We start from the raw sequence: 20,820 nt of genomic DNA on the forward strand, positions 1-20,820 counted from the left end.
AATTTAGTTTATCCAAAGGTTGACCTATTTACTTACTCATTTCTAAGCAAAACACATAGCCAACCTGGTCGATTGATTTAATCTATATCTCATGATTCTGCAAGATTCTTTTCAAGAGGAGACCCCGCACAGTGCTGCCAACGCCCCCGCGAAGAGGCTGAGGTCATCACTGGATTTGAAATATTTAAAGTGGATATAAAACTGTTTCAGCAATGCAGACAATTAAGTGTGTTGTTGTGGGCGATGGTGCTGTTGGTAAAACATGTCTTCTGATATCCTACACAACATTTCCATCTGAGTATGTACCGACTGTTTTTGACAACTATGCAGTCACAGTTATGATGGGTGGAGAGCCATATACTCCTGGACTTTTTGATACTGCAGGGCAAGAGGATTAGGACAGATTACGACCTCTGCGTTATCCACAAACAGATGTATTTCTAGTCTGTTTTTCAGTGGTCTCTCCATCCTCATTTGAAAATGTAAAGAAAAGTGGGTGCCTGAGATAACTCACCACTGTTGAAAGACTCCTTTCTTGCTTGTTGGGACCCAAATCCATCTCAGAGATGACCCCTCTCCGATTGAGAAACTTGCCAAGAACAAACAGAAACCTATCACTCCAGAGACTGCTGAAAAGCTGGCCCTTGACCTGAAGGCTGTCAAGTATGTGGAGTGTTCTGCACTCACACAGAAAGCCTAAAGAATGTATTTGACGAAGCGATATTGGCTGCCCTGGAGCCTCCAGAACCGAAGAAGAGCCGCAGGTGTGTGCTGCTATGAACATCTCTCCAGAGCCCTTTCTGCACAGCTGGTTTCGGCATCATACTAAAAGCAATGTTTAAATCAAACTAAAGATTAAAAATTAAAATTCGTTTTTGCAATAATGACAAATGCCCTGCACCTACCCATATGCACTCGTGTGAAACAAGGCCCATAGATATGGTCCCTTTCCCCCTCTCAATACTAGTTAATTTTGAGTAATTATGTATTGTCAGAAAAGTGATCAGTATTAGTTTTTTTTGTTTTTTGTTTTGTTTAAAAGCAAGGAATGCTTGTGATGACTCTGTAACAGACTAACTCAGGTTGTTGAGCTGCTCCTGGGTTCCACTCTGGAGAGTGATTTGAGACATCTAGTATTTTGTGTGTGTGTGTGTGTGTGTGTGTGTGTGTGTGTGTGTGTGGTGGGAAGGGAGGGGTGTGTGTGTGTGGAGTTTGTTTTTATTTAGTCATTTTTTAAAAATTTGTTAACCACTGGACAGCCCTTTAGGTGAGGAGGATGGAGTGATTCCACATTCCACTTCCTAGATCTAGTTTAGAAAACATGTTCCCCACCGGTGCTCTTAGGCAGGAGTATAGTAAATGCCTCATTTAATAACATACTCCTTTTTGAAAGTTGCCTTTTCTCTCCAGCCTTGAGTAGGTTCAGTATTTGGTGAAAGTAGGTGGAACCTGTCTTGCCCCTCCTCTTTTCTAGGATGCACTATATATGTGACTGACTTTCAAGGAAATTTGTTAGCCGTTTGCTTATTTTTTTTTAAGTTAATGTCTAACTTCTTTCAGTGATAAATGAAGAAAAGTATTGCACCTTTTGAAATATACCAAATGGATTAAGTACATAATTAAAAAAACACACATTTTTTTCCTTGTCAGTCATTGTCTTATATGCTTAGCATAGATGTGCAGCTTAATAGTGTATGATATGGTGTTCCTAGAACACAGCTGAAGACCTGGTATATATGAGGGGTGCTAGAAGACAGATGTCTGTGGAATGATTCACATCCTCTTCAAGTTATGAGGATGGAGACCTGCTTCATTAAGAAGCTAGGGGTGGGGTGGGGGTGGGGAGAATATTTAACATGGGGACCAGTCAGGGGAATCCCCTTATTTCTGTTTGGCATGAGGAACCCTAGAGCAGCCAGTTGAGGTTCTCTAGTTTAATAAAAATCATGGAGAGAGTCTTATGAAGACTCTTCATAAGTGTTAATAGGGATTTTATCAGCTTATTTTGGTTGCAGTTTCCAACATTTTAAAACATGTTTAGGTAATATTCTTCACCTTCCCCAAATCCTAATTCTTGTGGTTTCATTAGGGTTGAACTAATGCTTTCTCATGTCTCAATTCTTCATATATGCATTCTTTTCAGATGTATTAAACAAACAAAAAAACTCTTCAAAAAAAGATTATTTTAATATCTTGACACATATAGATCCACTGATTACATTACCTACTTTTAATGTTGAACCTAATATGTTTCACTTGGTTTGACTACAATGAAAAACAGCAACATCTTATACCTATTTAAATATTGATGTTTCTCTCTCCCTTCCTCTCTCTCTCTCAAAACAAAATAATTTTCAGAGTGTCTATTTTTCACACTTTGAGAAGTCCAATTATTTCTTATCCTATATAATAAAAGCCTAATATGCTAAGTGTCCAGTCGTCTGGTTATCTGTTCAACCAATCATAGAGTAATATGATATGCTAATGATATGCTAAGACTGCTCAGCCGCTCGCTATGACATGCACTGATCACCAGGGGGCAGACAGTTGACCAATAAACCAGTCGCTATGACGTGCATTGACCACCAGGAGGCAGACGCTCTGACCGGTAGGTTAGCTTGCTGCTGGGGTCTGGCCAATCAGGAGTGAGCGAGATGGGCCATACATGCCCTCGAGCCCCCCCACCCCGTCCCTCCCCAGTTGGCCAACCTCCCGTGTTCCTCCCCAGCCCTGATCATGCACCGGCAGGGTCCCTCGTCCTGGCTTGCACCCTCTCGCAACCTGGGCTGAGGGATTCCAACCCCCCCCTGAGTGCATGAATTTCGTGCACCAGGCTTCTAGTGCAATATAAGATCCCATGTTAGAGAAAAATCACTAACAATGAAACTATTAAGGGGATCAAATAACTTGGCAATGTTTCTTCATTTTGGTTTTTCTTAAACAGAAAACTATCCAAATCTTTTATTTTAATTTTGTTTGCCACAGGATATATGAATAAAAGGAAAATAAATGTTAGTTACAATCTATAATAATGTCAGAAATTTTCAACTTGCTGTAAAGAAGTACTTGAAGTGGAAAATTACCACAAATTTTAGGTTTTTAAACATAGCCTCTCAATATATAGAGGATTATTATCTATATTATATATAGATTAAATATTTTCAAAGACTTAGAATTTTTTTTAACACTGAAGTGACTTGGAAAATACAGTTTAATAGTTTTTGATAAATCAGAAGTTATTTAAAGTCTTATATATTCTCAAAGTCATCATCATAAACTGCAATTAACACAATTTAACTTGTTACTGCCAAAACATAAATGTCCTTAGTGTGTGTGTGTGTGTGTGTGTGTGTGTGTGTGTGTGCTCCAATAAAACTTTTTTATAAAAACAGGTAGTAGGCCACATTTGGCCCATGGACTATACTTTGCACAAATGTCATTATTAAGAGAAATGCTAGTTTAATAGAGTGGCCAATAAAGTCTACTTCACGGTAACAAATAATATTTTGGAAAATACATCCTCTTTGTGTTTTCATTTAAAGCATGTCATTAAAAATAACTATGTCAGTGCTCACGAACCTCATGCCCTACAGCTAATCAAAATGCAATTGCATGTGACTTCTTGCCCCCTGCATGTTGTCATTACAAAAGTGGGATTTGGCATGACAAACATATTCCTGACCGAAATCCTCTGTGACATTAAGTGCTAAACCAGTTAAAAGCCACATTTCAAATACACAAAAGCAAATCTAAGAGTTTCAATGTTTTCTCATAATTTTCAATGTTTTTAAGCAGAGGAAACCTCCCATTCAACTTTTAATTTTTAAGGAATTAACCAACGTTTTTATATAAACTGGAAACAAAAATACAGAGTTTTAAGACTGTTTGAAGTCATTATGAGTCTTAAGAGAAATGTACTTTTGCAATAATAAAAGGAACCTTAACTTTCTAATTTGACAGAATTTGGAGGATTTATCTGGTAAGTAATATTGATATATTGACTACACAGCATAGGTATTTTGTAATGGATAGCATTCATGCAATCAGTAGCAATCATTGGATGCATTAAACACTCACCAAACTTTAAAATAGAAATATTGACTAGACCATGTGCATCCATTATGTTCACAAAAAAAGCAGACATATTCTTAACATTTGAGTCATAGAGAGATTTCTAAAATGTTAAATTCCTTTGTAATAAACAGTAACTAGATGGGAAGCTGATTTGGAGAAAATTTGGACATTCTGCATATCAAATGGGTCAAAGGAAAAATTCTGAGAAACTACAGCTTCTTAATAATAGAACAATGATGACAAAAATCAGAACTAGCACAGAATCATGGAAGAACTTCCTGAAAACAGTTATCTGAGAAGTAGTTCTATAACTGTGCTATCAGCAAGGTCTTATATGTATGCTAATTATGATTCATCACCCCATTGTCATATAAGCACATTATTTTTATCTTGGTTTCCTGAAGCCCACCTTTAAAATGCATCACTTATAAAGCATGTTTATAATTTCAAAAATCATCTTCTAAGAGTATAATGATGTTTATCAATTTGAAAAGATGCATTAGTTAATCAAAAGTTAAAAATAAAATATATTAATATTACCATTTTCCTTATTTCCTGCTCATAGTTTTATTTTTGAACTAGAGGCCCGGTGCACAGATCTGTGCACTGGAGGGGTCCCTCAGGCTGGCCTGTGGGGATTGGGCTGAAACCAGCTCTCTGATATCCCCCAAGGGGCCCTGGACTGTGAGAGGGTGCAGGACAGGCAGAGGGACCCCACTGGTGCATGATCAGGGCTGGGGAGGGACCAAAGGAGGGCTCCAGGGCAAGTCCGGCCCATCTCACCCAGTCCTGATTGGTCAGACCCCAGCAGCAAGCTAACCTACAGGTCGAAGCATCTGCCCCCAGTGGTGGTCAGTGCACATCACAGCGACTGGTCCAACAGTCAAACTAACAGTTGGACATTTAGCATATTAGGCTTTTATTATATAGGATAGGTAATTCATTCACTTAGTACAAAATTCAGAAGCTAATAATAATTTTAAAAACTTCTATATATGTTATTGAGAGACATGATTATGCCCCAAGAAAGTCCTAAAAATAGTAAACTATTAATATCATGTCTAGTTTCTCTTCCATGTCCTGTTACAAGATTTTAGCCCTCTCATTTTAACTCTGTATCTGCATCTTCATTATTATGAGGCATTGCTTTACAACATTCAGAATTTCACTATGACATGCTTTATAAACTGTGTAGCACTTACATTTATACTTATTGTCTTATGTCATCTCTATATTCTAATGTGTTATCCTTCTAGGCACCAAAATGACTATTAAAATAAGTTACTTCTGCAACTCATATAAGGAATGTGAATAAGGAATGCAATAAAAATAGTGCAGTAGGGTTCATTAAAAAAGGTGTGACAATATTAAGAAACATTCCCAGATATGAAATTCTTATAACAAAAAGTTTGCCTTTAAAATTTTATAAGCAAAAAAATCATACTCTGAAGAAACAAATTAAAAACAAATTTACAAAGCACTAAATCCAGCATGTAGTCCAAACCCACCCTGTCATAAATGAGGGGATTTAGGCCCAGAGAAAAATTAAGCAGGTTGCTTAAATTAATGTATCTAATTAATTACAAATCTGAGATTAAAACCAAATCTCTGAACCCCCAATCCTGCTCTCATTTTTCTGTCAAACTTATTCCCTTTAATGCACATTGCCTTTTAAAAATATATATATATAGAGGAGGGAATAATGGCGGCGGAATAGACAGACGTGTTCCGAGCCTTGTCCCGGAGCAGAAAGAAAGAACAGCTGAGGGTCGCACAAGGAGTGTTTGTTCGCCGGTTGGGAGACAGCTGAATTCCAGAAGGAGGTGGGGGACTGCTGAACGGGGTTCCCCTGACCTGGCAGCACCAACTGCAGCTGGGTCCCCTCCCGGAGCTGCGGGGTTGGACGCGGAGTCTGCGCCATCTTGATCCGGAAAGTGGAGCTTATCTGAAGCCTGAGAATCCACAACTGCGGCACCCCAGGAACAGCTGCGAGCCCCAGAACAACGCTCCCCAACTGGCGCAAGCACACGGGTTCAGAGGAGCTCTACACTCCACCACGGAAAGGTCAGATTTCGCCTGGGATAAGGTGAGGTCTCTGGCCCCGGCGGGAGAGAGGAACGCGCGTTTTGCGGGAGCTGGAGGACCAGGGAAGTCTGTGCCTAGAAAAATCCGTGGCTGTAGGGGCTGGCGTGATCTGTGATTGTGGAAAGGGGTCCTCAGAGCTGCTAAGAGAAGGGCACTCTAAAAAGCAACCCATTTTGATCTGAAGTGCAGGGACACCCTAAGAATTTCAGGCAGTCCAGACTTAAGCGCAGCCCCTGCGTTCCCTGGGTGCCTGGGCTTACGCAGAGTCCCGGAGTTCGCACAACTGGGCTTTTTCCTCTTAAAGTTCTTGCCTCTGATTACTAAGCCCAATACATAGGATCACCCAGTTGGGGACACCCTGGGAGACTGCAGGGGAAGGTTGTTTTTCTGGAACCTGGGGATCGGAGCTGGGAGTGACCATCAGAGAGTCAGCTCTGAGGCAGACCACTCCCACAGGCCAGTGGCGAGTGCGGGAAAGAAGGCTCTAACACTGCCTAGAGAGGCCATAGATAGACCCGGAAGTTAATCCAGAAACACTGCCACCCAGGGGCTGAATCACAAATTGACTCTTGTGTAATCAAAAATAAAGGAATACGAGAAATTAAGACACACCGCCTGCTTAAAATCAGGACTGGCTTACAACACCGAAGAGCAGTGGATCGCAGGGAACTGCAATACTGTCTGGACTGAGAAACAGGCGTGCCAAACAGAAAAACAGAGGAAGTGAATGACCTTTACTACTTCACATTTTATTTTTACCTTTTATTTTTTTATTTTTTTATTCTTTTTTATTTTCATTTTTTGCATCTTTTAATCAAGAAACTTTTTTTTTCTTTTTTCATCACTTGATTTTACCTTTTTAATTATTACATTTTTATTTTCAATCCGTATTATTACTACTGCTATTTTATCTTTTTTTTTTTTTTTAAGTGTCATTTTATTTTCTCTTCATTTTATTTTGGGATTAGGGTTCTACATTCTATTTCTATCTTTCCTTTAGCATCGTTTTACTCTATCTCAACTCTACCTTTAGGCCATCACTCTCTTCCTAACCTCCCCCTTTTCAGTGTCCTGTTTATCTTACCCTTTTACTGCTTTAGATTCTCCCTATTCTTTCTGTTTACCCCTTGTTAAAATTTCACCCTACTTACATATCTAATCTCCAATCCCCTGCTCCAAGTCCACATACACCTCTCCCTTCGCTGTCTGAGCTATCCATAAACTTGTCCTTCTCTCTGTCCTTTTGTTGTTGTTTGCTTGAATGTAGATTATATCCAATTTTTATGCTTTTTTGTGAGATTGTTTTGCTTATTCTTCTTTTGTTTATTTTTTTTGTTTGTTTTGTGCTTCAGCTTTCCCTTGCCTCACTCCATATTAGTTGGTGTTGTAGTTTGTACTAATCCCCAGGCACTTGTTGCTGGCATTTGCTGGGATTAGTGATTGTTCTATTGGAGTTTTATCCCCAATATATATAGTCTGTTCCCCTATCTCTCTTAGTCACTTTCTTGTCTCTCTTACTTTTTTTTTCTTTTTCTTCTCTTTACTTTCCCTTTTCCCAATTTCATTTTCACACTCCTTTTTTTTTTCTTTCTTTCTTTCTTTTTTCCTCTTCTTCTTTCTCTCCTATCACCTAATTTGCCTTTTTCTGGTGGTCACCTTTATTGGAGGTTATTAATATCGTGAATACATTCCTGTTCAGTGCCTTGTGAGTTGTACCTGGTAGTGCTGTATTTTGTGCCTTTAAATCAACCCAGGAGAGAGAGAACTACATAACCAGACACCCAGAGAAGAGAGACCATGGGGAGACAAAGAGGCAGCCCGCATATGAAAGAAAAGCAGGCATCACCAGAAAAGGAAGTAAACGAAATGGAGGCAAGCAACCTTCCAGAAAAAGAATTCAGAGAAATGGTCATAAGGTGGCTGAAAAGAATGGAAGACAAATTCGACAATATGAGCAAGAACCAAGAGGAAATGAAGAAGAACCAAGAAGAAATGAAAAATGACATCGCTGCTGTAAAGAACTCAATAGAAAGCATCAAGAGTAGACTAGAAGAAGCAGAGGACCGCATCAGTGAGCTAGAAGACAAGATGGAAAAAAATACCCAAGAAAAGCAACTTCTAGAAAAAAAAATTAAAAGGCAAGAGGAGAGTCTACGGGAACTTTGGGACAACACGAAACAAAACAACATCCGCATAATAGGGGTTCCAGAAGGAAAGGAAGCTGAGCAAGGAATAGAAAACCTCTTTGAAGAAATAATGACAGAAAATTTCCCAGATATAGGGAAGAAAAAACACACACAAATCCAAGAAGCTCACAGAGTCCCAAGCAAAATGAACCCCAAAAGACCGACGCCAAGGCACATTATAATTAAATTGGCAAACACCAACGACAAAGTAAGAATCTTAAAAGCAGCCAGAGAGAGACAGAAAGTTACATACAAAGGAACCCCCATCAGACTAGCAACTGATTTCTCAACAGAAACTCATCAGGCCAGAAGGGAATGGAATGAAATATACAAAGTCATGCAAAGGAAGGGGCTGAATCCAATAATACTGTACCCAGCAAGGCTGTCAATCAAAATTGAAGGTGAAATCAGGAGCTTCACAGACAAAAAAGGACTAAGGGAATTTATTACCACCAAACCAGCAATGCAAGAAATGCTAAAGGGTCTGCTGTAAAAAAAAAAAGAAATAGGAAGTGAAGAAGTAACACAGGGGTAAAGAATAGGAATGGCGACAAATAAGTACCTATCAATAATAACTTTAAATGTAAATGGATTAAATGCCCCAATCAAAAGACATAGGGTAACGGATTGGATAAGAAAACACGACCCATATATCTGCTGTCTACAAGAAACCCACCTCAGAAAAAAAGACGCACACAGACTGAGGGTGAAGGGATGGAAAAAGGTTTTCCAGGCAAATGGAACTGAAAAAAAAGCTGGGGTAGCAATACTTATTTCTGACAAATTAGATCTCAAACTGAAGGACATAACAAGAGATAAGGAAGGCCATTTCATAATACTAAAGGGAGCAATCCAACAAGAAGAAATAACTCTGGTAAACATATATGCACCCAATACAGGAGCACCCAAATACATAAAAAAACTCCTGGAGGATATCAAGGGAGAGATTGACAGCAATACAATCATAGTAGGAGACTTTAATACCCCACTATCACCATTGGACAAATCCTCTAAACAAAACATCAGCAAAGAAACATCAATCCTAAATGACTCACTAGACCAGATGGAATTAATTGACATCTTCAGAACATTTCACCCCAAAGCCACAGAATATACATTCTTCTCAAGTGCACATGGGTCATTTTCAAAGATAGACCATATGTTGGGACACAGGCAAAGTCTCTTCAAATTCAAGAAGATAGAAATCATATCAAGCATCTTCTCAGACCACAGTGGCATAAAACTGGAAATCAACTACAATAAAAACAACCCAAAGAAATCAAACACATGGAGACTAAACAGCATGCTATTAAACCATGACTGGGTTACCAGAGAGATCAAAGAAGAAATAAAAAACATCATGACAACAAATGACAATGAAAACACTACAATCCAAAATCTATGGGACACAGCGAAAGCAGTCTTGAGAGGGAAGTTCATAGCTCTACAAGCCTACTGCAAAAAACAAGAAACAGGGGTAATAAATTACCTAACCCAACAACTCAAAGAGTTAGAAAAAGAGCAACAAGAAAAGCCCAGTGTAAGCAGAAGGAAGGAAATAATAAAGATCAGAGCACAGATAAACGACATAGAGACCAAAGAAACAATACAAAAGATCAACAAGACCAAGAGCTGGTTCTTTGAAAGGATAAACAAGATTGATGAACCTCTAGCCAGGCTCACCAAGAAGCAAAGAGAGAGGACCCAAATAAACAAGATCAGAAATGAAAGAGGTGAAATAACAACAGATCCCGCTGAAATACAAAGGATTGTTAAAAAATACTACGAACAACTCTATTCCAACAAACTGGACAACCTGGAGGAAATGGACATATTCCTAGAAAAATATAACCTTCCAAAACTCAATCAGGAAGAATCTAAACAGCTCAACATGCCAGTAACTATGGAAGAAATTGAAGCAGTCATCAAAGAGCTTCCGGCAAACAAAAGCCCGGGGCCAGACGGCTTCACAGGAGAGTTCTACCAAACATTCAAGGAAGAACTAAAACCTATCCTCCTCAGACTATTCCAAAAAATTCAAGAGGAAGGAACACTTCCAAGCTCCTTCTATGAAGCCAGCATCACCCTAATACCAAAACCAGATAAAGACAACACAATGAAGGAGAATTACAGGCCAATATCCCTCATGAATGTAGATGCCAAAATCCTCAATAAAATTCTAGCAAATAGGATCCAGCAGTACATCAGAAAGATCATACACCATGACCAAGTAGGATTTATCCCAGGAATGCAAGGATGGTTCAATATCCGCAAATCAATAAATGTGATACATCACATAAACAAATTGAGAGATAAAAATCACATAGTCATATCAATTGATGCAGAAAAAGCATTTGACAAAATCCAACACCCTTTCTTGATAAAAACTCTCAACAAGGTGGGAATAGAAGGATCATACCTCAACATAATAAAAGCTATATATGATAAACCCACAGCTAACATCATACTCAATGGGCAAAAACTAAAACCATTTCCCCTAAGAACAGGAACAAGACAGGGATGCCCACTCTCACCACTCCTGTTTGACATAGTACTGGAAGTATTAGCCACTGCAATTAGACAAGAAGAAGAAATAAAAGGCATCCAAATTGGAAAAGAAGAAGTAAAGCTGTCCTTATTTGCAGATGACATGATATTGTACATAAAAAACCCGAAAGACTCCATAAAAAAACTAACAGACTTAATAAATGAATTCGGCAATGTAGCAGGATACAAAATTAATGCCAAGAAATCTATGGCATTTCTATACACCAACAATGAACTTACAGAAAGAGAGACTAAAAAAGCAATCCCATTTTCCATTGCACCAAAAAAATTAAGATACTTAGGAATAAACCTAACCAAGGAGGTAAAAGACCTATATGCGGAAAACTACAGGACCCTGAAAAAAGAGATAGAGGAAGATGTAAACAGATGGAAGAACATACCATGTTCATGGATTGGTAGAATCAACATCATTAAAATGTCCATACTACCCAAAGCAATCTATAGATTCAATGCACTCCCCATTAAAATACCAACGACATATTTCACAGACCTAGAAAGAACTCTCCAAAAATTCATCTGGAATAAAAAAAGACCCCGAATAGCCACAGCAATCCTGAGAAAGAAGAATAAAGTAGGAGGGATCTCAATACCAGATTTCAAGCTGTATTACAAAGCCACTGTCCTCAAAACAGCCTGGTACTGGCACAAGAACAGACATATAGATCAATGGAACAGAATAGAGAATCCAGATATCGACCCAAACCAATATGCGCATTTAATATTTGACAAAGGAGGCATGAGCATACAATGGAGTCAAGACAGTCTCTTTAATAAATGGTGTTGGGAAAATTGGACAGATACATGCAAAAAAATGAAACTAGATCACCAACTTACACCATACACAAAAATAAACTCAAAATGGGTACAAGACTTAAATATAAGACGGGAAACCATAAAAATACTAGAGGAATCCACAGGCAGCAAAATCTCAGACATATGCCAAAAGAACTTTTTCAGTGATACTGCCCCTAGGGCAATGGAAGCCAAACAGAAAATAAACAAATGGGACTACATCAAAATAAAAAGCTTTTGCACAGCAAAAGAAACCATCAACAAAACAACAAGAAAGACCACTGTATGGGAGAACATATTTGCAAATGGTATCACTGATAAAGGTTTAATTTCCAACATCTACAGGCAGCTTATACAACTTAATAAAAGGAAGATAAAGGATCCAATAAAAAAATGGGCAATGGACCTAAATAGAATCTTTTCGAAAGAAGACAGAAGGAAGGCCAAGAGACACATGAAAACATGCTCAAAGTCACTAATTATCCGAGAGATGCAAATCAAAACAACAATGCGATACCATCTCACACCTGTCAGAATGGCTATCATCAACAAATCAACAAACGACAAGTGTTGGCGAGGATGCGGAGAAAAAGGAACCCTCGTGCACTGCTGGTGGGAATGCAGACTGGTGCAGCCACTGTGGAGAACAGTATGGAGTTTCCTCAAAAAACTGAAAATGGAACTCCCATTTGACCCAGTAATCCCACTCCTAGGAATATATCCTAAGAAACCAGAAACACCAATCAGAAAGGATATATGCACCCCTATGTTCATAGCAGCACAATTTACAATAGCTAAGATTTGGAAACAGCCTAGGTGCCCATCAGCAGATGACTGGATCAGAAAACTATGGTACATCTACACAATGGAATACTATGCTGCCGTAAAAAAGAAGGAATTACTACCATTTGTAGGCACTTGGATGGAATTAGAGAACATTATGCTAAGTGAAATAAGCCAGTCAATGAAAGAAAAATACCACATGATCCCACTCATTTGGGGATAATGAAAAACATTATAAACTGATGAACAAAATGATAGTTACAGAGGCAGTAAAGCATCAAACAGACTGTCAAATTACAGTGGTAAGGTTAGGGAGAGGTGGGGGAAATAAGAGATCAACTGAAGAACTTATATGCATGTATATAAGAGTAAGCAACGGATACAAAACATTGGGGGGTGAGGGCATGTATGGGAGTGGGGTGGGGATGGGGGGCAATGGTAAGATATGTACACATATAATACCTTAATAAAAATTTGAAAAAAAAAAAATATATATATATATATTATTGATTTTTTACAGAGAGGAAGGGAGAAGGATGGAGAGCTAGAAACATTGATGAGAGAGAAACACCAATCAGCTGCTCCCGCACACCTCCCACTGGGGATGTGCCCGCAACTAAGGCACATGCCTTTGACAGGAATTGAACCTGGGACCCTTCAGTCCGCAGTCCAATGCTCTGTCCACTGAGCCAAACCGGCTAGGGCAGGGGTCCTCAAACTTTTTAAACAGGGGGCCAGTTCACTGTCCCTCAGACCGTTGGAGGGCCAGACTATAGTTTAAAAAAAAAACTATGAACAAATTCCTATGTGCACTGTGGGCCCGGGATGAGTCGGCTGCTAAGCAGGACAGGCAGAGGCACCTGGCGGGCCGGATAAATGTCCTCAGCGGGCTGCATGTGGCCCGCGGGCCGTAGTTTGAGGACGCCTGGGCTAGGGCAACATTGCCTTTGAATGTCCTTCAAAGGTGGTATATATTCAAGTTATGAACAGGGAGTTCTTTCAGATCTTTGTGGGGAAAAGCAAGCAAATAGGATTATGAAAGAACTAAAGGCCCGGTGCACGAAATTCGTGCATGGGGGTATGTGTCCCTCAGCCCAGCCTGAACCCTCTCCAATCTGGGACATCCCTCTCACAATCCAGGACTACTGGCTCCCAACCGCTTGCCTGCCTGCCAGCCTGATCACCCCCTAAACACTCCCCTGCCAGCCTGATTGATGCCTAACTGCTCCCCTGCCAGCCTGTTTGCCCCTAACTGCCCTCCCCTGCAGGCCTGGTCACCCCCAACTGCCCTTCCCTGCAGGCCCGGTCACTCCAAACTTCCCTCCTCTGCCGGCTCGGTCACCCCTAACTGCCCTCCCTTGCAGGCCTGGTCCCTCCCAACTGCCCTCCCCTGCTGGCCTGATTGCCCACAACTGCCCTCTCTTGCAGGCCTAATCCCTCCCAACTGCCCTCCCCTGCTGGCCATCTTGTGGTGGCCATCTTGTGTCCAAATGGGAGCAGGATCTTTGACCACATGGGGGCAGCCATCTTGTGTGTTGGAGTGCTGGTCAATTTGCATATTACTCTTTTATTAGCTAGGATTAGATAAATTCATGGATGATATACTTACAGTAACTTAAGGAAGGCAATTAGGTATCTTTGCAGAATATCTTCAAAATTTCCCCCTAGATATGGCTGCTCCATGTTGTTGAAAATGAACTCTTGAATGATGGCCATGCCTTAGCATCACCTCGGGGTTAGCTGTCATTCAAAGCTCCAGGCCCTACCTCCTGCAACACTACCTTGTCTTGACCATCTTTGTGATTCCCTTTCTAGCCTCACTCCCTCTCTGCTTCTGTCATTATTGCCCTTCCTTAAGGCCCTCTTCTACTCACTTGAACTTCTCTTTCACTGTTATCCATTAATTTTTACTGTATTTTTCTCTGTAGATGTTTTCCAGATCTCTATCTCCAGTTCTGTTGACCTTCTTCCTGGGAGATATTTCCAACTGCCCATGGAAAAATCTTCATTTGAATGTCCTGCTTGTACCTCAAATCCAAGGGAAAAGCCAGTGCCAGAGGGTTTGAGTAGAACAATAGGTACTCAGTCCTTGGGCACAAACAATCTGATGGAAAACAAGCCACCTGCACAGAGGTTATGATAATACATTGTGTAAGGGTTAAAACAGAAATGAAAGCACAATACTGGGTTGGCTCCAACAGCTCTCTAACCCTCTCCTCAAACTTGCCCTCAGGCTTATATATCTCTCAAACCTGCCCCATTAAGTTGTGCCCAAGGAAGAAAAAGAGGTACTAGCCAAATAACTTAAACATTATTAAAAATTATAAACAGGATAAGCAAAGGAGAAGAGTATTAGGGTGCTCATAACTAGAAAAAAAAGCTCATCTAGAATGCCAATTATATTTAAAGTGAGACCCGAAGGGAATGTAGGAGAAAAGGAAATAGGGGAGAGAAGAAAGATCTAGACACAAAACAAAGAGCCTGTGCAAGGCCCTCAGGCAGGAAGACATCAAGAAAAGGTCCCGAGAAGTTCCCCAGGAGCCTGAGGCTGAGGGTATCCCCAGCCCAGTGCACAGGGGGCTCCAGTTAGAACCGGAAGGAAGTAAAAGTGAATCTTGTGCCCATCGGGGAATTCCTATCAGGCCACAGAGTCAGGGACTGAGGTTTGACAAAACTTCTGTTCCTGTCTTAATGTGTTTTCAGGAGTTTTTATATTCTTTCCAATACCACAATCTTCAGGAGATATGACAGAGCTAAAAGCTTCTCATTCTGTCCCTAAAAATAGGATTTTATGAGCTGACATCTGAGGGAAAGTGAGATCAGTCCACTTGATTCACGCTTGAGAAGACAGAGGTGCTATGGAATTGTGTTTAATCATGAGCAGTTTCTTGATTAATTGCCTTGATATTAAGATTAAACACACACACACACACACACACACACACACACACACACACACACACCACCACCACCACCACCACCACCAACAACAACAACAACACAAAACTGAGGGAGAGTTAGTCCTCTCTCTCAGATCCACCAGGAAACCTAAGAATAGAGTGAAAGACAAATCAATAAATTTTCCCAACTTCTAATTAATTAAATGTGACAGAAAAAGTCATGGCAATGCTGCCACAGTTATTTACTTTTTAATTTGTGTCTCCTGCACTCACAAAATCAATGGGAAAGTCTCTCATGGCTGCACTGCTGTGATCACAGCAAAAAGCGGTTCCTATTTTTGAGTTCCTGCTTCCTATTATTCAGACACACTGGGATTTTTTCCCTCCACAATTGAAATGTTGGTGCTGCCCTGTTACTTAGCCAACACTGCACGATTTTAATTGAGTGTGGCTGTATCTGGGAGGGAAAGGGCACCAACTTTGTAAAGCAAATATCAAACGAGTCTGGCTCAAGCCTCGCTGTTTGTTTTTCTGGCTGAATTAAGATTTCTACAGATGTTGGAAACGGAATCATTATAGAATCAAAGTCTCCATTAAAATGCTCTATTTGTTATGCTGAATCAATAGAATGCAGTCAGTTAATACTGGTTTCTCAACGCAATGAGTCAATGGAATATTTTAAAGTTATATATTTAATTCCTTGCTCAGTTGTATTGTGGGTTTGTCCAACGATTGCATAACCACTCAATTAATCTACTATTCTGGGTCCAGAACTCCTGGGACACTCTCCAACACCGTTTTCTTCCCCATCAAGATAGTTTATTACTAATAGATTACATAACCTAACAGCTTGAGTAATAATGGAAACAAATTTCTTCTCCATGGAATTTAAAATCTAGCAGTATTTAAATTTTAAAATACTAATTTTTCTCTAAAGACCATAAAGCGATGCTAGGCATAACTCCAATACAGTGAACAGTAAAATAGTAACAAACATATAGGTGTCCCAGGAAAATGTATACACACACTTTGAATAATTATAAAGGCAATGCTTATTAAAATACATTTCATGCTCAAAATTGAGCTATCAGCTGTTAAATCATGAATACATTTTTGGGACACCCTGTATACTATGCACAATTCCAGACCCTGCTATTTAAAAGCCTTTCTTTCTCTTATTCTTCTCTGCCAACAGAAACCTTTTGTGGGCGGGGCTTGACAATGAACCTAAAAGTACATACCTTGTCAGACTCTCTTGCATTTGAGGGAAACTGTGTGACCCAATTCTAGGCAGTTAAATATAGGCTGAAATTCTTGGGTTGGTTTCTAGGAAAGCTATTGTTTTCCTGAGGAGGGGAGGGCGGGAGGGAGAGAGAGAGAGAGTGAGAGAGAAAGAGGAGAAGGGAGGGAAAAAGGAAAGACTTTTCCTTCGTGCCTGGAGCTCAGAAGTGATGCTGGCTTGGCTGTGTAGCAGCCATTCTGCAATGGCAAGATGAAAACCTCCTATTTCAGAGGCAGAGCAGAAAACAAGACCATCTGCATTCTTGACGATTCCTTTTGAGCAGCTGTGCATCCGTTCTGGACTATTTACTCTCAGATTTCTTATAATCTGAGAAACAAGAAACCCCTCTGTGTTCAAAAAAGTGTGCTCAGGATTGTGGCACAGAGTGCTCAGGAGGGAGACATGTGGCTGCAAGAGATCCTAACTAATCAAAACCCCCCTCTATGCGTCCAGTGCAGTTGTTACACACATCGAGGGAGCATCAGTTACCTGTGTCCTGTACAACCATGAGACCTGGAGCTTTGTGATGCTAAGGGAATTCAGGGGGCTCAGAAATGAGTGAAATGCCCTAACTGCTCCCCTGCCCTCTGGTGTGGCTCAGTGGTTGAGCATCGACCCATGAACCAAGAAGTCACTGTTCGATTCCCAGTCAGGGCACATGCCCAGATTGCGGGCTCAATCCCCGGTAGGGGGCATGCAGGAGGCAGCTGGTCAGTGATTCTGATCATTGCTGTTTCAGTCTCTCCACCCATTTCCCTTCCTCTCTCTAAAATCAATAAAAACATTTTTGAAAGTTTTTTTTAAAAATGAGTAAACTATGGATTCTGCCTTTTAGGAGCTTACAACCTAATGAGAAATTTGTAAACAAATAGTTACCATGTAATTTTCATCTGTGAAGTTCAGGGTTTCACAAGGTGTGTTCTCTGGGATAGCACTCAAGTTAAAACATGGTCTGCCATCATAAGTTTGGGAAGCTTACTTATTACAATCTCACGATGCACTTTGGCACATTCAAGCCTCTGAGGAGTTCTGTAACAATGAAAAAAGGCTATTTATCTTTTAAAAAAGTATTTGTCTTTAAAAATACTATTAATTTACTACTTTATTTTATATCCTAGCACCTCTGTACAGTCCACAATCCACAGTGCTATTGTTTGCACTCAAATATCAGTTAAAATTTGAACCCTTATCCTCTGTCCCTAAGTTGGACATAGCAACTGGTATAAGATGTTATTGGGAAAAGGTACTTTTGTGATACTTTTAAATTCTCAATGAATTTTTAAAAACATGACTTACTTAACAGTTACCTGTTCAATGTTTAGAAACATTGGGCATTGGAGTAATAGGAGCCAGGCTGCCATTGTATTCAATAGAGATAATTTAGGATTTATGCTGTAGAAGCTGTCTCATCCAGCTTTCTTTCTTTTCCTTAAGAGACAACTTGACATTAGAAATCATAAAAGGAGAGTTTTTAAAACCAGGAAATATAAATATAAAATCATTTATATTTATGTCTAATTTTCTTTAGCCTATTATTTCATAAAACTATACTAATAAAGGGTAATATGCTAATTAGGTCGGACGTCTTCCGGACGACCTTCCAGACGTCCTTCCTGACAAAGCTGCAGCAGCTGCAAGGGCCGAAGCTCAGGCAGCTGCGGGCAGCTGCGAGGGCCGAGGCATGGCTGCGAAGGGCCCAGGCTCAGGCCGGCAGTGGCAGCAGCAGTGGGGTAATGGGGGCAGCGCCTTCCCCTGATCTGCCAGGTTGCCTCCCACATAGGGAGGCCAGACTGCGGTTTAGGCCAAGGGCTGAGGTGGTTAGGGGCAATCAGGCCAGCAGGGGAGCAAGTTAGGGTTGATCAGGCCAGCAGGGGGGCAAGGTAGGAGCGATCAGGCCAGCAGGGAGGCAAGTTAGGGTCAATCAGGCCGGCAGGGGGCCAAGGCAGGAGCGATCAGGCCAGCAGGGAGGCAAGTTAGGGTCAATCAGGCCGGCAGGGGGCCAAGGCAGGAGCGATCAGGCCAGCAGGGAGGCAAGTTAGGGTCAATCAGGCCGGCAGGGGGCCAAGGCAGGAGCGATCAGGCCAGCAGGGAGGCAAGTTAGGGTCAATCAGGCTGGCAGGGGGACAAGTTAGGGTTGATCAGGCCAGCAGGGGGGCAAGGTAGGGTCGATCAGGCCAGCAGAGGGACAAGTTAGGGGTGATCAGGCCAGCACAGGGGCAAGGTAGGGGTGATTAGGCCAGCAGGCAGAGGGGTTAGGGGCAATCAGGCAGGCAGGCAGAGGGGTTAGGGGTGATCAGGTAGGCAGGCAAGTGAGTGGTTAGGAGCCAGCGGTCCCAGATTATGAGAGGGATGTCCGATTGCTGGTTTAGGCCTGATCTCTGAGGGATCAGGCCTAAACTGGCAGTGAGACATCCCCTGAGGGGGTCCCAGATTGGAGAGGGTGCATGCCGGGACCCTCCCCTCTGTGCATGAATTTCATGCACCAGGCCTCTAGTCCTATCTAATAAAAGAGAAACATGCAAATTGACTGTACCTCCGCTACGCCCACCAGCCAATCAGAGTGAGTATGCAAATTAACCCAACCAAGATGGTGGCAGCCACGGAGCTGGAGCGAGCAGGAGGCTTAGGTTGCCCCCGGCAACTGAGGAAGCCAAGCTTCCCACCTGCCCTGGCCGGCCCTGGCCTCCGCTCAAGGATACAATGTTTCAATTATCTATACTAATAAAAGGGTAATATTCTAATTAGATCAGATGTCTTCTGGAAGTCCTTCTGGACAAAGCCACAGAGGCAGGGGCCAAGGCAGAGGTGGTTAGGGGCGATCAGGCAGGAAGGGGAGCAGTTAGGGGGCAATCAGGCCGGCAGGGGAGAGCAGTTAGGGGGCGATCAGGCCAGCAGGGAGAGCAGTTAGGGGGGCATTCAGGTCAGCAGGCAGACGCAGTTAGGGGTGATCAGGCCGGCAGGGGAGAACAGTTAGGGGGCGTTCAGGACAGTAGGAAGAGGTGGTTAGGGGTGGTTAGGTGGACAGTAGGAAGAGGTGGTTAGGCAGGCAAGCGAGTGGTTAGGAGCCAGTAGTCCCGGATTGTGAGAAAGATGTCTGACTGCCCAAGGGGTCCCAGATTGGAGAGGGTGCAGGCCGGGTTGAGGGATCCACCCCTGCCCCGTGTATGAATTTCATGCACCAGGCCTCTAGTAGAAGATAAATAAATCCCTGATACCTGCTTCCAGCCTGCCCTGGCCTCTGCTCAAGGAGGCGCTGAAAAAAGAAAAAAAGGAGGGGCTGGGAGCTTGGGTCATTGGGGGCTGTGGCCAGCCTGCAAACAGCCATCAGCCCGTCACCCAGGCTGGCCAGGCACCCCAGTGGGGACCCCCAGCCGGAAGGGGCTGTGGCCAGCCTGCAAACAGCCATCAGCCCGTCACCCAGGCTGGCCACACCCCCATGAGGTGAGAGTCCCCGCTGGGGGGCTTGGCCAGCCTGCAAACAGCCATCTGCCTCTCACCCAGGCTGACCAGGCACCCCAGCGGGGACCCCCACCCTGAAGGTGGTCTGGCCAGCCTGAAAACAGCCCTCAGCCCCTCACCCAGGCTGACCAGGCACCCCAGTGGGACCCCCACCCTGATCCGGGATACCCTTCAGGGCAAACCAGCCAGCCCCCATCTGTGCATCAGGCCTCTATCTATACTAATAAAAGGGTAATATGCTAATTAGACTGAGAGACCTTCCAGGAGACTTTCTGGACGTTCTTCTGGACAAAGCCATGGTGGTGGGGCCGAGGTAGAGGCGGTAAGAGGCCAAGAGGGGAGGGCAGTTGTGGGTGATCAGGCCAGGATGGGACGGTAGTTGTGGGTGATCAGGCTGGTGGGGGGTGGGGCCATTGGGGGTAAGCAGACAGCAGGGGGGCCAGTTAGGGGTGAGCAGGCCATCAGTGGGGGTCAGTTGGAGGTGATCAGGACAGTCGGGGGGAGCAGTTTGGAGTGAGCAGGCCAGCAGGGGGGGAGTTGGGGGTGAGCAGGCCAGCAGGGGAGGCAGTTGGGAGCGAGCACACTGGCATGGGGGACAGTTGGGGGTGATCCGGCTGGTGGGGGGGGGCATTTGGGGGCGAGCAGGCAGGCAGGCAGAGTGGTTAGGGCCAATCAGGCAGGCAGGCAGGTG

At 42.5% G+C, this 20,820-nt stretch overlaps 1 pseudogene across 1 annotated transcript; it reads left to right on the forward strand.

The window, feature by feature from the left end:
* Positions 1-212: 212 nt before the first annotated feature.
* On the forward strand, positions 213-962 carry LOC308243082 (cell division control protein 42 homolog; annotated as a pseudogene). The gene has a single exon. The product of its transcript is annotated as a cell division control protein 42 homolog (transcript).
* Positions 963-20,820: the final 19,858 nt, after the last annotated feature.

The sequence above is a fragment of the Plecotus auritus genome, assembly GCF_963455305.1.
Source record: "Plecotus auritus genome assembly, chromosome: 2".
Taxonomy (NCBI): domain Eukaryota; kingdom Metazoa; phylum Chordata; class Mammalia; order Chiroptera; family Vespertilionidae; genus Plecotus; species Plecotus auritus.